This window comes from Morus notabilis, unplaced genomic scaffold, assembly GCF_000414095.1.
Source record: "Morus notabilis unplaced genomic scaffold, ASM41409v2 Scaffold843, whole genome shotgun sequence".
NCBI lineage: Eukaryota > Viridiplantae > Streptophyta > Magnoliopsida > Rosales > Moraceae > Morus > Morus notabilis.
In genome coordinates this window covers 421,537-437,958 of record NW_010361268.1, presented here as the reverse complement: position 1 = coordinate 437,958, position 16,422 = coordinate 421,537, and the positions used below count along the sequence as shown (strand labels likewise).

Below are 16,422 nucleotides of genomic sequence, written 5' to 3'. Positions count from 1 at the left end.
CTCTTCCGAGGAGATCAACCATATATGTATAGTGATGAACCAACAGCGTAATCCCATAATCTTGGCTCATGGAATTGAAATACGCAAATCCCTTTTCCACTACTCCAACATGGCTACAAGCGGATAAAAGCCCCATAAAAAAGTGATTTCATTAGGCGAAACCCCAGAGCCTTACATTTGTTCAAAACTCTTAATAGCTTCTTTACCTAATCCGTTTTCTACACAGCCAGCTAAAACAGTATTCCATGTTACAATATTTCTGTCTGGCATCTTTTCAAAGATGTAAAGACCATCTAGATTCCCACACTTGACGTACATTGTCATCAGCGCGTTGCACACGTCCAAACATGAATTTAGTCCAAGTTTGTGTATCAAAACACGAATTTGTTCCCCAAGTCTAGTTGCACCAAGGCACCCACAAGCACTTAGGGGGCTAATAATTGTTAATTCATTTGGTTTAGTTCCTCTGGCCAATATTTCAAGGAACAACTTGAAGGCAGTATCTACTTCCCCTGCTTGCTCATAAGCTGATACGATAGAAGTCAAAGATACCACATCACATTTTGGCATCTTATCAAAAATCATTCGAGCTTCTTTCAACATGTGATTGCACGGAAGACCAGTAATAAGCGAGTTCCAAGATACATAGTCTCTTGATCTCATTATACTGAAAACTTGTGACATGCCTTCAATGTTTTTGCACTTTCCATGCATGGAGATCAAGCCATTTCCGACAAACAAATTGAATTGGCACCTTGTTCTGATGGTAAGCGAGTGTATCTGTCAACCAATTTCAACATCTCCAGTGTTTGTACAAGCAAAGAGAGCACTAGAGAAACACGAATGGCTTAAGTTAGTTCTTGATCTATGAAGCTCAGCAAACAAATTCAAAGCTTCTCTGTATTGTCCGTTCTGTGCAAATCCAGATACAAGTGCTGCCTAAGAAGCAAAATTCCGGAGGGGCATTCTAAAAAACATATCCTTTCCTTCTTCAAGCATTCTGTTCCGGGCATATCCAGCAATCATTGCATTCCATGTAATCACGCTTGGATTGATAATCTCCTCAAACATACGTCTGGCTTCACGAATATTCCCATTCTAAGCATATGTAGTTATCATCGTCGTCCGTGTAGTAACTCCTTTCTCGCTAGCTCCCTCATACAACAAGATGGCATTATTCAATCTGCCACACTGCGAAAACGCTGTGATCATTGTAGTCCATGTGTACTCGTTCCTATCTGGCATTATCTCGAAAAGCTTTACAACACTGTCCAAGCTCCTGCTTCAAGTGTACGCATTCAAAATCGATGTCCCCACAACTACATCATCCTCATATCATATCTTTACACTCAATGTTCTCAAACCTTCCACCAATCGGAGTGCTTTGATTCCAGTCGCCGCTGATAAAGCAACAACAAAGATGGCCTGGTCCGGCCTCCTGCCACTCCTCAACATCATCAAAAATAGAATCTACGCCTCTCGATACTCGTTCGTCTTGACATACCCCGAAATCATAACCATCCAAGACACATAATTCCTCTCCCCCATTTGATCAAACATCTCACGAGCTTTAGTCATCATATCACAACGACAATATCCCATGATCATCGAATTCCACAACGCGATGTTTCTCTCAGGCATTTCATCAAACACCTCTCTAGCTCGCTTCAAGTGACCGTTTTGCACGTACCCACTAACCATAGCGTTCCAAGAAATGACACTACGATCCGGCATCGACTAAAACAACATCCAAACCTTATCCAGTAGCCCATGTTTCGCAAACCCGGTCAACAAAATCATCCAAGTCACGAATTCTTGCCGTTGAACGCGTTAAAAAGCGTTTGGGCTTCGTACAATAGACCGTTCTGGGTGTAGCCGGTGATCATGGAATTCCAGGAGATGGAGTCTCGTTGGGACATTGAATCAAATAACTTGCGTACCTCTTGAACTTCGCCGAGTTTGGCGAGTTGCTGAATCTTGTTGTTGCATTGGATGAGATGGGTTTGTGTTTGTTGGAGCGGTAGAGGAGGAAAAGCTGATGAGAGGGAGCGAAAGTGAAGGTGACGATGTTGAAACATGGAACATAGTGGGACGCTTGTTTAGCAAAAAAACAAATGAGTTTGAAGAGAAAATCCGGCAAGTTGGCGAATGAAAGCTTTTTACCTTCCAAGAATATTTGAAGGCCAAAAAAGAATCCGGGTCGAGCAATTTATTCTGTCCAATCAGGGCATCTTCAGGCTAACTCTGTAAATTTTAGAGTCGGTAATTTCAGACACGGCATAATAAAATGATACAAAAACGATACAGATAAATAAGTTTAAATATTAATTAGATTGTTAACAGATTGTAAAAAAATAACACAAAAAAAAATGAATTAAATTCGTGTAAACTCATTTAACATGCTTAATTCATTTAATTATATGAGTCGTTATTAGACTAACACGACACGATACGACCCGCTCGTTTAAACTCTTTCACAATACGACACGACACGATACGACTTTGCCGCCTCTTTCACAACCTCTCTCTCAAACTCAAATTAGGGATTTTAGTTGTTGTTTGGTTAGAAAATTTATTTTCTGATTCGAATTATAATTCGTGATTCGTTATAATATTTTTTCTTATAAAAAATATACGTAAATAAAAAATAATTCTAATCACATGATTTTAATACATAAAACTAAACGTCTCCTCCTAAGGTTTCACCCCTCTCTCTCTCTGCCTCGCTTTCTTCCTTACTCTCTTTCTCTCAGTCCTCTTATCTTCTTTTCCCCTTCTTCATTTAATTCTCTTCCTTGCACCCAAGCTTAGTCCTCGATCTTCTTCCTGACATGCAAAGGGTCTTCTTCTCGACTTCACCTTTTTCTCCTCGGCGTTTAGCTTTGCTTCTTCTCGGCGTGACTCGGCGTTTAGCTTTACTTCTTCTCGGTGTGTGGTACTAATTTCGTCTGGTCTGAGCTGTGGGTTAGTTTCTATATATTCACAAACATATATATGTATATATCTGTGTGCTATTTTTTTTCTGATTTTGAAATTTTCTCCGTCCTTTCTCTAACCCTATTTCAAAATTTTGCTCTTCTTCATTATCAATCAGCTCCAACTTTTGCAGTTACCTGTCTTTGCAACCCAATCTTATATGTATTTGTAACAAGTAAAACTCTTTCTCTTTTGAATTTTCTGATATTAATTATATATGGATATGAGGTACTACACTTTTTTTTTCTTTTGGTTTTTGGTTTTTGTTTTTGTTTTCCTATGTATTGATTCGAGATAAATATGAAAAAGAAAATTGTTTTGTTTTTGTTTGTTTTTTTTTTTTTTTTTTTCTCTTAAAAGTATACGAACTGGTTTGGACTTTGGAATAGAGAAATTATATATGGTTGTTTTTTACCATCTGGATATCACTAGTTCTTGATTACGTTACTTGCCAATTTTTATTATTGTTATTGATATATATGCGATTATGAGAGTGTGGCGTGCCTTTTTGTGGGTGTGGTATCTTGTGTTTGTATTTTATTTTTTGTTTTGTTTTTTCCTTTTTTTTTTTACTTGGAAATAACCATTTTTGTGTCCACAAATTAGAGGAAAAAGCTAGGATTTTGTTTCTGTTTTTTGGTTTGTGAAAGCTTGGTTTTTTATTTTTTTATTTTTTTATATGTGATTTGGTTTTCTGTTTTATAATGTACTAATATTGTATTTTGTTTTTGGGCAGATGAAAGAACAGAGTGGAAATTGATTTGAAGAAATCGAGTCCCCAAATGTTTATGTTTGTGGTTGTGGATTGATTGATAAACTATTTTTTTATTTGTGAGATGTTTTATGTTTGTGTTTCCTTTGATTTGTAACTTAGATTAATTATATTTGCTATTATCTCCCTGTTGATATATTTTTTGTTATATGGAAATAGAAAACCAATTTTTGTGTCTATATCATAACCCAAACAAAAGTCTGATTGATTCTTTGTTTTTTTTCCCTAACTTTTAGATGAATGATATGCAAAATGGTGTTAAAGTAAATCTAGAGTCAAGCAGCGCTAGTGCATCCGCCACTGCATTGAAGATTTTTACATTTCTTATCTTACAAATAAATTGTGGTATTACTAAATGCATAGAATAATATTCACCGCTTCAATTGTGTTATAACACTGCCACTATGTTTGGTAGGAGAGAAAGAGAGAGGTGGACCGAGCATCCCAATCTATTGTTTAGTTAGAAAAAAGGAGGAAGGAGATGAGAGGTGGAAGGATGTAGTCTCTCACATAATCTACTAAATAATGGAAGGATTCAAGCGATCAATCATTTTTTAACTTTAAATAAATTATTAACAAATATTGTAACTAGATAATATAATAATTTAACAAATAAGCATCATTCACTCTTTCACCTCTCACTCTATCCTACCAAATAACACGAAAGATAACTAAAATATTCTTCATCCTTCTTACACTCCATCCCTCTAACTCTCCATCTCTCCAACTCTATTCGTCCTTCGTAATCTCTATCTCTCCAGCCAAATATAGTGTACAAGACAAAGAAGAGTTATAGAATAAACATTAGTAGTTATATGTGGAAGTATTTTGAAAAAATTAGCTGCAAGTTTTAATTGGAAGAGCTATTTTTATTTTTCTTTTACAGTTACTACTTCCGCAATAGATATTGCATTGTCTGATGGATTTCTTTGTCCAGTCTGGACCTGATGAGAGAAGTATTCCTGGAATTACTATAGCCGTTCAAGCTGATATGCCTTTGAGTGGTTTGACTACTTTTGGAGGGGCATTCTTATCAAAATTTATGTGCTCCCAGATGCCAAATCCTGTGAATTTGAACTTCTCATCTTGTATAAATTATCATAGATAATTTATTCATTGTCATTTTCATTATTCTTCTTCATTCTAATCTTTTTCTTTCACACTTGTAGTTTCTTGATGAAATTACATTTGTGGATACTCCTGGTGTATTATCTGGAGAAAAACAACGAATGCAGAGAAGTTATGATTTCACTGGTGTTATTTCGTGGTTTGCTGCGAAATGTAATCTCATTCTTCTTCTGCTTGATCCTCGTAAACTGTAACAACCCGACTTCTTGAGCCACTATAAAACTTGTTTAAACGTAATTATTTAACTTGATTAGCTTCTTAGTTACTAAAATTTCAGGGAATTTTTTTTTAAATTAATTATTTACTAATACTCGATATACAGAATCCTAATAACAGAATTTAGCGATTAATATTCTTACAGTTTCAAAATAACATTTTATATAATTTACATAGTTTATTACTAGTCTTTACTTGCTCTTAATAATGCATAAGTTAGTCATAAACTAACTGTTAATAAGACAAAACATTTTAGTGGAAGTATCCCAAGTATTAGATATGTATAACTCAAAATATTTGTGGCTGTGGAATTTATAAACTTGTGGATCGCGGCATCCAAAATCCGGGTCTCCATCATCTTATGTCACTTCAGTCAGTCCATCAAAATGCATCAGATAATGAGTTTCTTATCCGTATTACCTACAACATTGACATGACTATGGTGAGTTTAAAAGTCAGTAAGTACAAATTGTAGCCTCACGATGATTAAAATAAAATTCATGACCAGTTATGAATTTCTAATTATGCTTCTTATCTTTTATGAGCCCTGTATTCGTACCGGGTGTGCGCGACCAATTGGGAGTCAGGGGAGCAACCCTCCAACTGTACCCAAGGTCACAATTGTATTGTTTTATAAAATTCTCACCTAGTAGAGATTGGTACGACACTTAATTAAGTTTCATTAGCTTACTTAGTGAACATGCTTGCATGATGTCATAAATAGCAATTATTGCATATTAAATAGACATAAAATAAATCATGTTGACAAACATAGCATAACACAACATAGATTCATACAAGAACAAGCAAGTTCAATGTTGTATGTGAGATTTTTACTTACTTCGATTCCGTGCAAGCGTTATCCTAAGTTTACCATCGCCTGCTATTTCAATCGGTATCGTGTCCTAATTCGATTTAAGATTCGACTGTTAATTATAAATTGCATGATTTGTTGATAGACAAAATTTCTAATTAATTTTGGATTCGTTTATAACTTATCGAATTTTTAGTATTATTCTCATAATTTAATAATTAATTTTCTCAAATTAATTATTCTTAATTTCCGTATTGACAGTTAATCTAATTATTATGTCTTATGAGATTTCTTATAAACTTACCCATACTAATTGGATTATTATTATTATTATTATTATTATTATTATATATATTTTTATCTTAACAAAAATCTTAATTTCCTCTTATTACTTAACGTAAAACCGGTTTAACGAGTAACTTCTCTATTTTGCCTCCAGCTTAATTTTAGGATTTCCCATTTCATTGATCGGGTCCTACAATTTGACTAAAACCACATTTTACATTTTAAAATATATAAACAAATTTAAAATCACCTTTAAAAGTGTTTGCACAAAACATCAATTTACGAAGTTACTTTATTTTAGTCCCCCTGTAATTTTGAAATTAAGCCACTTAGCCACGGTTTTTGAAATTGGATTTTTTACAGGGTTTTTAAACTGTCCTCATGCTGTCCAGAGTGCTGTAAAAGTGTTGCAATACTGCAATTTTTCAAACTTTACAAAAGTGACCCGGTTTTAATAATTTTTCACATTTTAGTCCTTTACCGAGTTTTCATTAATTTCTAAGGCTCAAAATCAATTTCCAGCACATTTCATGCTCTTTTAAAACTATTTCCAGCAGTTGAAAACTGTCAAAATACTGCAGAAAATAATGCTTCCATTTTTGCCACCGTTTTTAACTATTTTGGCGATTTTACCCTTAATAACGGATTTCAACGTCACTAAACCAATTTGCAAATTTTTCCCGCCAAAATATAATATAAAGTCTGTTATACAGTCATGGATCTGCCATTGGAGCATTTTTGAAAAATTCATCCGGTAGATATTTTGTTTTGCGTTTTTGACCTAAAATAGCCAAATCTTTACACTTTAGTCCTCTTAGCCATTTTAGTCAAATTTCTTAGGGTTTCTTAAACACCAAATTACTGTCAAAATCCTGTCTTTATACAAATTTTTTTCAACATACATAGTTTCAAAATTTTAAGTCCAAAAATCAATTTTTACTAATTTTTAACAATGCACCTCATAACATGCCAAATTCGAGGGTAAGTGATAGTACATGGGTAAGGTCATCTAGATGGCATAAGCAAAAAGATGGTAGATGACTTAAGTTTATCCAATGGCTTTTGTTTATCTCCTATTTCTTCCTTAAACAAATGAGGTTGAAAACCTCTCCCTCTGTTGCTTCACTCTCACGTCCACAGCACACATTTTTTTTTTTTAAATTTTTAATTTTTTTTTTAATTTTCTACCACATATCCCACACATTAATCAAACCTACCACTAATCCTAGCCACTCATTTAAAAGGGGTCTTGCAAACTTACATAGAATGTGTCTTAAACCTCTTTTTTTTTTTTGACACTGATTATTAATTTCATTCTTAACACAAATCCATACTTACTAAATTGACTTCTTAAAAGTTAATTTAATTCAAATTTTGGACTTTGGCATGATTTAAATGTAATGGGTCCAATTTCAATAGTGGACCATTTTGGAATAATTTTGTCACACTTAAGAACATTAAATCCTTGTGACTTCATAGTTGAACATACTAAGATAAAATGCACAATTGAAATTTAATGAAACTTAGATTGATTTAGTGAAAAAGATGTATTCACCAATTTTCATCGTTCAAAATATCGAACTTACAAAATGTGATTGCGAGAAAATTCATTTTCTAAATCTTAATTAATTTTAAGATTTAACTTTTAAATTTTCCCGGCATTACATAAACTAGATATTAGTGATGAATTCAAGCAGGTAATTTCATCTCTACGTGGTCACAATGACAGGGTCCGTGTGGTTCTAAACAAAGCAGACTAAGGGGGCGTTTGGTGGAGGGATTCGTTCCCTGATTCGAATCATAATTCGTGGTTCGCTACAATATTTTCTCTCATAAAAAATACACGTAAATTAAAAATAGTTCGAATCACATAGTTTGAATCCTCTAACTAAACGAACCCTAAGTCGATACCCAACAGGTAAATTTACCTTTGACTTTTGTTGACGAATTTTTCTTTTTTTGATTTTAGCTGATGAGAGTATATGGAGCATTGATGTGGTCACTTGGAAAAGTGCTGAATACTCCAGAGGTTGTGCGTGTTTATATTGGGTTGGCTCTTTTCGTTAACTGATAATTTTATCCGGTGCCTATTTTGTGATTGGACATTGGACTCCAATCTTTTATCTAAATTTTCTCTTTAATTTCTTCTCTTTGTAGTTCATTCAATGAAAAACCGATCAACGAGACAGAATCTCTTTGAGAAAAAACGCGATGATCTCCTTGCTGACTTGGTCGATATTCCAAAGAGGGCTTGCGATCGTCGCGTATGACCGTATTTTTCTGTTCAATTTTGTTACTTGTGACAGTGCTATGTATGCTTTGATTTTTAAATTCGTAAAACTTGTTGTATAAAGCTAATGATTGTATCATACAGATCAATGAATTTGTAAAACGTGCCAGAGCTTCTAAGTAAGAGATGCCTGCAATTATGGGTAAAGTTAAGACGCAACAACGACTCATAACAATGTAGAAGAAGAATTTGCAAACCTATCTTTCTTTACTTTTTTAAGTATATAGAAAAAAAAAAAAAAAAACTTGTATTGTTGAGTCGTGTGAGTCCTTTTGGCTCTCCTTTTATGTTTTGGGCTTTGGTTGGCTTAGTTGGGCTTCATGTTTGGATTGTTTATTTTGAAAGTGTCAAGAAAAATTGTAAAGCTGTTGTTTGAGTCGTTTTGTTCCTTAAGTAATGCTATGCGTTTTGACAAAATCTGGAGTTAGTCTTTCGAATTCATTGGGTTCGTTTGAATAAAAGAAGATCAGCTTTTGGGTTCGTTCAAATAGAAGAAATCTGCTTCACAGTTTTGAATTAAGATAAGGCTCTAAGGATTTTGTGGAAAAGATCAAGATTGTATTGGTATTTTGATTTAAACCAGGATTTGAAATTGAAACAAATATATGTTAAAGATTTTGTTTTAGTTTGAATAAAAGGTTTATTCAAAACCGTATTTCATGATGAATTCGTTTTGATGATCAAGATATCATCTAAAAAGAGATTGGAGTGCTGAGAATCTGAGTCAAGGAAACTGAAACTAGAATATGCGAAACAGATTACGTGTTTTAAATTTTAAACTGATAATTGTCTTATCTGTAACTACAGATTCTGAGACAAATTCTGATTTTGAATTAGATCAGTTTATAAAAAGTTGTTGTGCGAGGAATCAGAGGATGGACTGCAATTCTGATAAAGTACGGAGTGCACAAGTTGAAGACATATAGCGTTCATCGATTTTGTTCTTTGAGAGAAGATTTTGTGAGCTTTCGGGAGAAGGCGTTTGAAGACGAGTGGTGCTCGCCAAGGTAGCCACTTAGGGTGTTAGACACAGCGGCGTTGATAGTCAAGAGGGAGTCTTGGGTTGGTTAAGTCCAATTGGTGTCTGTAACTTTGTACCTATTAGTGGATTGCTTGATGTTTGAGCGTGGCCCTATGGATGTAGGTCGGTTTGACTGAACCACGTTTAATCGTTATGTGGTATTTACTCTGTTTTTGTGTTTTGCTTTGGTAATCCTTAATCAATTTTATAAGAAAACACGATAAAAGCACATAACCGGTTCTAACAATTGGTATCAGAGAGGGTCACAAACTACTGTGTTTGTGAGATCTTGGCATAACTTTTAATGTCACTTTGAAACTAGAAGAGACGTGGTCAACAGATGAAGATCGCCTAGCGAATTACAACTCGAAAGCACTCAATGCTGTTTTTAATGCTGTAGATGTGAATCAGTTTAAACTGATTTCTACATGTGAATCGGCCAAAGAGGCGTGGGAGATACTTCAAATTGCTCATGAAGGCACCGTTGTTGTAAAGGTCTCTAAACTTCAAATCCTTACCACCAGGTTTGAAGAATTAAAAATGCATGAGGATGAGTGCATTGCCAATTTTAATTCAAAATTGTGTGACATTGCTAATGAATCTTTTGCTCTTGGAGAGAAGTATTCGGATGCAAAACTGGTAAGAAAGACTTGCAGATCACTACCTGAGAGGTTTGCATACAAGGTTGCTGCTATAGAAGAGGCTAAGGATGTTGACTCAATGAAACTTGATGAACTCATGGGTTCTCTTCGTACTTTCGAATTGAAATTTAAGAAGGACAAGAAGGAGAAAGGAATGGCTTTTCGATCTAGAGTAGAATCACAGAGCAATCAAGAGGAATCTGAAGATGAAGGAGAACTAGAAGAATCTTTGGCACGTCTCACAAAAAACTTCAAGAAGATTTTGAAGAAGATGAAAAAGAAGGGAAATTTCAAAGATTTCTCTAAGACTGGGAAGCAGAGATTTAATTCTCAGGGTTCAAAACAAACTACTCAGATAAGAAGGGAAGAGGAATTCAATGCAGAGAGTGTGATGATATTCAAGCAGAGTGTGCAAACACCTTGAAGAAAAAGAAGAATAAGGCCATGAAGTCCACATGGAGTGATGATGAAAGTTCCAATGCAAGTCAAGATGAAGATGAAGAGCACAGCAGTAATTTTGTTGCATTCAACGTGACTATAGTCCTTTCAAATGGAAGAACCACCAGCAAGGATGCATCTGTACCAGAATGTGTAGGTACATAAATAAGCATGAAGGATGTTTCCGTAGAATCTGAATCTGATACTGAAACAGACAGTGAGGAGGAAGACATTGATACTGAAGAGGTCCAGAAAGCATATGAAAAAATGTATTCCAAGTGGACAGTGGTTTGCAAGGTCAATATTTCCTTAGAAGAGTAGGTTAAAAGCCTTGACAAGGAAAAGGAAGAACTCCAGGCCATAGTGACCAAATACGAGTCTGAGGCTGCAAAGAATAAAAGGGATCTTGCAGAAACAAGACTGGAGTTAGAGCGAACTCAAAGAAACCTAAGGTTGCTGAACTCTGGAACAACTAAACTGGACCATCTCTTATCTTAACAAAGAATAAGTAGCGATCACACTGGTCTTGGTTACACTGGTGAGAGTTCTGGTACAAAATCGGCATTCGTAAAGGCCACAAACAAGTCAGATGTCAGCCATGAGCAGAATACTAAGGTACAGTCAGGTATGAAATATGTCACAAATTCTATAGCTACAAAACACAAGCAGAAGCATTTTGTTCCTATCTATCATTACTACCACATACCTGGACACATAAGACCTTGGTGTTATAAGTATAAAAATGCTTTGAATAGAGGAATGCAATTTTATCCACCTCATGACAGAAAAACAAGAAAAATTTGGGTTAGAAAATCTGATATGCGGAGTCAAATGGCACAACTTCTTTCCTCATCGCCTGTGCCCTCTTCCTCGGCTGTTGATCCTCCGGTTTGATCTGTTCTTCAGTTTGTAATTTTTGATTCCAATAGTTTCTGTTTTATTTTGGACTTTGGCTTTTTGTTTGCCAAACTTAGGGGGAGAATAATGTGTTTCTTCGTGATTAATTAGTTAGTAATTTTCTTGAACACTTTGTTTGCTTTGAGTACTCTTGGGTATAGTTGTGTAACTTTGCCAAACTAAGCCAAAGGGGGAGATTGTTGAGTCGTGTGAGTCGTTTTGGCTCTCTTTTTATGTTTTGGGCTTTGGTTGGCTTAGTTAGGCTTTATGTTTGGATTGTTTATTTTGAAAGTGTCAAGAAAAATTGTAAAGCTGTTGTTTGAGTCATTTTGTTTCTTAAGTAATGCTGTGCGTTTTGAAAAAATATGGAGTTAGTCTTTCGAATTCGTTGGCTTCGTTTGAATAGAAGAAGATCAGCTTTTGGGTTCGTTCAAATAGAAGAAATCAGCTTCACAGTTTTGAATTAAGATAAGGCTCTGAGGATTTCGTGGAAAAGATCAAGATTGTGTTGGTATTTTGATTTAAACCAGGATTTGAAATTGAAACAAATATCTGTTAAGTATTTTGTTTTAGTTTGAATAAAAGGTTTATTCAAAACTGTATTTCATGATGAATTCATTTTGAAGATCAAGATATCATATAAAAAGAGATTGGAGTGCTGAGAATCTGGGTTAAGGAAACTAAAACTGGAATATGCGAAGCAGATTACGTGTTTTGAATTTTAAACTAATAACTGTCTCATCTGTAACTACAGATTCTGAGACAGATTCTGATTTTGAATTAGATCAGTTTATAAAAGGTTGCTGCACGAGGAATCAGAGGATGGACTGCAATTCTGATAAAGTACATAGTGCACAAGTTGAAGACATATAGCGTTCATCGATTTTGTTCTTTGAGAGAAGATTTTGTGAGCTTTCGGAAAAAGGCGTTTGAAGACGAGTGGTGCTCGCCAAGCTAGCTACTTAGGGTGTTAGACACAACGGCGTCGATAGTCAAGAGGGAGTCTTGGGTTGGTTAAGTCCGGTTAGTGTCTGTAACTTTGTACCTATTAGTGGATTGCTTGATGTTTGGGCGTGGCCCCATGGATGTAGGTCGGTTTGACTGAACCATGCTTAATCGTTGTGTGATATTTACTCTGCTTTTGTGTTTTGTTTTGGTAATCCTTAATCAATTTTATAAGAAAACACAGAAAAAGCACATAATCGGTTCTAACATGTATAATTAACTCTTTAAGCTTTTGCCAAATAGGTGCAAAGAGAGTTCCAGCTACGAGCTGGTGATTTTCCAAATGTGGAGCACATCAGGTAGGTTTTTGCTCGCCAAGCTAGCTACTTAGGGTGTTAGACACAACGACGTCGATAGTCAAGAGGGAGTCTTGGGTTGGTTAAGTCCGGTTAGTGTCTGTAACTTTGTACCTATTAGTGGATTGCTTGATGTTTGGGCGTGGCCCCATGGATATAGGTCGGTTTGACTAAACCATGTTTAATCGTTGTGTGGTATTTACTCTGCTTTTGTGTTTTGTTTTGGTAATCCTTAATCAATTTTATAAGAAAACATAAAAAAAGCACATAACCGGTTCTAACATGTATAATTAACTCTTTAAGCTTTTGCCAAATAGGTGCAAAAAGAGTTCCAGCTACGAGCTGGTGATTTTCCAAATGTGGAGCACCTCATGTAGGTTTTAAATGGTTACAACATTGATAAGTATGAGAAGTTGAATCCTAAACTAATTCAAGCTGTGGATGATATGCTCAGTTATGAAATCCCAGAATTCTTGAAGAATTCAGAAATCCATATGATTAATATTGTTGTTAACATATCCTAGGCTCTAAATGTACAATTGGTATAAGCATTTGCATTAGAGATAAACGGAATTCAACTTAGCCCGAGACTTGCCACTGTTGACCAGGACCCGAACTGGCCCTAACCTTTGGGTCGGAAAGATTTCGATCCCAGAAGTTTACTTGGTCCAAATTTCATCTTTTTTAAATTTTTTTTAAAAACACCTTATAAAATTTTGAGGAAGTAATTACATAAAATGCCTACTTCTAAAGTCTTAATTTTAAAAATATCTACTATTATACAATATTACAAAAATACCTATTAAAGCACATATATATATATATATATATCCGAATATACCCTTATAGTTTATATTGGGCATGTTTTTTATATGGTGAGTTTTTATTTTATTTTATGGGCTGATTTTTTTCTGATAATATTTTAAATATTCAATTTCCTTTTCAACTCCCATTGACATTTTGTAATTAATTATTTGGTACCATATCAATATTTAGTCAATTTCAGATTCTCCCTCATTGTTTTTTAATATAGGCGTTTTTTTTTTTTTTTTTTTTTTTTTTTTTTTTTCTCGCCATTTTTTTTTTTTTTTTTTGTGTGTATTTTGTTGATTTTTGTTCGTGTGTTGCATTTCTTCTAGCGTTTCATTTCTTCTCTGAATTGATTTTTGCGGGAGTTTATATTGGTGAATTTCAGGTTTGTTTTTTATTTATTTAGTTATTTATTTAAATTTTGATTTTCGGCTACAATAACACCAAAATAAATTGACGAGGGCTCAATTTTGATCTTTTCTTCGTATGTATTCTTCGTGATTCTACGGAAGGATATACAAATATTACAGAAATGTTATTATTTTTTTTGCTCAGTTTTCATCGTTTTTGTTATCATTCAAGTAACAGGGTGCTTTTTTGTAGGGGCGGCAATTTCAGACACGACACGATGAAACGATACGAAAACGACATAAGATAAATGAGTTTAGACCGCACGATTATTAATTGGGTCATTAACGGGCTGTTACGAATAACACGAAAATAAATGGGTTGGATTCGTGTCAGCCCGTTTAACACGCTTAACCCGTTTAGTTATACGGACCGTTATCAGGCCGACACGGCGCGGCCCAGCCCGGCCCGTTTATTAAGCCTATATATATATATATTTTTTAGTTTTAGAGCGTAGTTGGGCATTCAACTTTAAGGTTCAAAGAAGACATTTTCTTATATTTATTTTATGCTTTATGCACTTAAATATTCAAATGTTTGGTTATGTTTTCAAACTTATTTAAATGTACTTGGTTATGTTTTTAAACTTCTTTGGATGTTTGGTAATTTGAATGTTTTGAAACATATATACTTGATAATCTTGTAGTATCATATATATATGTGTGTGTTTGATATTTGGATATTTTAATGTGTGTTGGCTATTATCCATGATTTTAATTATAAGTGATATTAAGTAGTCAATTAATATAGTTTTGAATACAATATAAAATTCTACTATTTTTGGTAGTTGGGTCATAAACGTTTTTTTTTTCGTGTCGGCCCGTCACGGCACGTTTAGTAATCGTGTTCGCATGTCGTGTCGTGTTAACCATATTATTAGCGTTTCGTGTTCGTGTTTGAGTTTCTGACACGTTTATTAATCGTGTCGTGTTCGTGTTCACTATAATCGTGTCGTGCCGTAATTGTGCCGGCCCTAACACGACACGCAAACACGAATTGCCAGCCTTACTTTTTTGATATTTTTTTAATGAATTTTATTTCGATAACTTTTTTATTTTTAAAATGTTAAATCTAGCGTATTTTCTTTAATGGGTGTTTTGTTTGATTTTGATGTGATCCTTATTCTAGTGAAAAATCTTTTTATTTTATATACATTTTTGTATTTCATTATGCTTTTCGTTACATATTATATTTTTTGGGGTTCTCTTGTATCATATTTTCCTGTCATAATTATTAGTTATATATTCTGTATCATAATGATTTTAACATTATGTTAATAAAATTAATTTGTGGTTTTGTATATTCATGTGAATCAATCATATATTCCCTATCTTAATGGTTTTAGCATTAGTCTAAAGAAAATTGTGTTTGGGTTTGTATATTTATCTATTTTAGTCATATATTCTGCATCTTACTCATATATTTTCTATCGTAATGATTGTAGCATTAGTCTAATGAAAATGGCGTATTAACATTAGTCATATATTTATCATTAGTCTAATGAAAATTGCGTTTAGCTTTGTGTTTGGTTTTTTAAATGATTTTTTTTCATTAAACTAATGAAAATAATATTGGGTTTTGCATATTTATGTGTAGACATATATTATGTATTATAATGATTTTATCATTATTCTAAAGAAAAAAATTTGTGGTTTTGTATATTTCGTTCTTCATATGTAATTTAAATTTGGCATTCATTTCACAATGATTATTTATAAAATTATTCATTTGGCATTCATTTCATATGTAATTTTTATAAAAATCATTCATTTCATATGTAATTGTATATTATGTATATTTCGTTCTTCATATAAATTTGGCATTCATTTCACAATGATTATTTAAATTTGGCATTCAAAACTAAATAGGCTAAATGAATATTTTATCAATTATTTAATATTAATTTAGCTTTAAAATAGGAGTAAAAAAAGTTATTTTAGTCATTAATGGTTGGATTTAAGTTTTCCATCTAATGTTGGAAGTAATAAAAATTAGTCGGCCCTACAACAACTTTTATCCACCCTATTTTCCTTTCCTCCCCTGTTCTTTTCTACCAAACAACCCACTTTATTATTTTTCACCCAATAATTCTTCCACATACTTCATTCCTTCCTCTTTTCTATCATACCAAATATATATTAGAGTGCACGAGTCTTAATAGTTTTTTAACTAAAATGATATTAATAAAAAATAACTGATAAAAATCTAAATTCATGACCTCGTTCGTTTCGCTGATTCGAGTTTAGAATTCGAGTTGAGATGTGATTTTATGTGAGAGCTTTTTACTGTAGTAAAAAAGTTAGATGTGACTGTTTGTGAGAGCTTTTTACTGTAGCAAAACTCGAATTCTAAACTCGAGTCAGCGAAACGAACGAGACCTAAAAGTATTTGTCTTCTTTTTTCCTGAAAATAATAATATATTAGT

At 33.8% G+C, this 16,422-nt stretch overlaps 1 long non-coding RNA gene and 2 pseudogenes across 1 annotated transcript; 2 read left to right on the top strand and 1 right to left on the bottom strand.

Annotated features, from left to right (window-relative positions):
- LOC21408395 overlaps positions 1 to 2,084 on the bottom strand; it is a 2,930-nt pseudogene extending 846 nt beyond the window's left edge.
- Positions 2,085 to 2,730: 646 nt separating this feature from the next.
- LOC21412544 lies at positions 2,731 to 3,860 on the top strand. The gene is made up of 2 exons (XR_002902298.1): positions 2,731 to 2,964; positions 3,713 to 3,860. It is a non-coding gene; the product is annotated as an uncharacterized LOC21412544 (long non-coding RNA).
- Positions 3,861 to 4,667: 807 nt separating this feature from the next.
- LOC112091757 lies at positions 4,668 to 13,281 on the top strand (annotated as a pseudogene).
- The last annotated feature ends 3,141 nt before the right edge of the window (positions 13,282 to 16,422 follow it).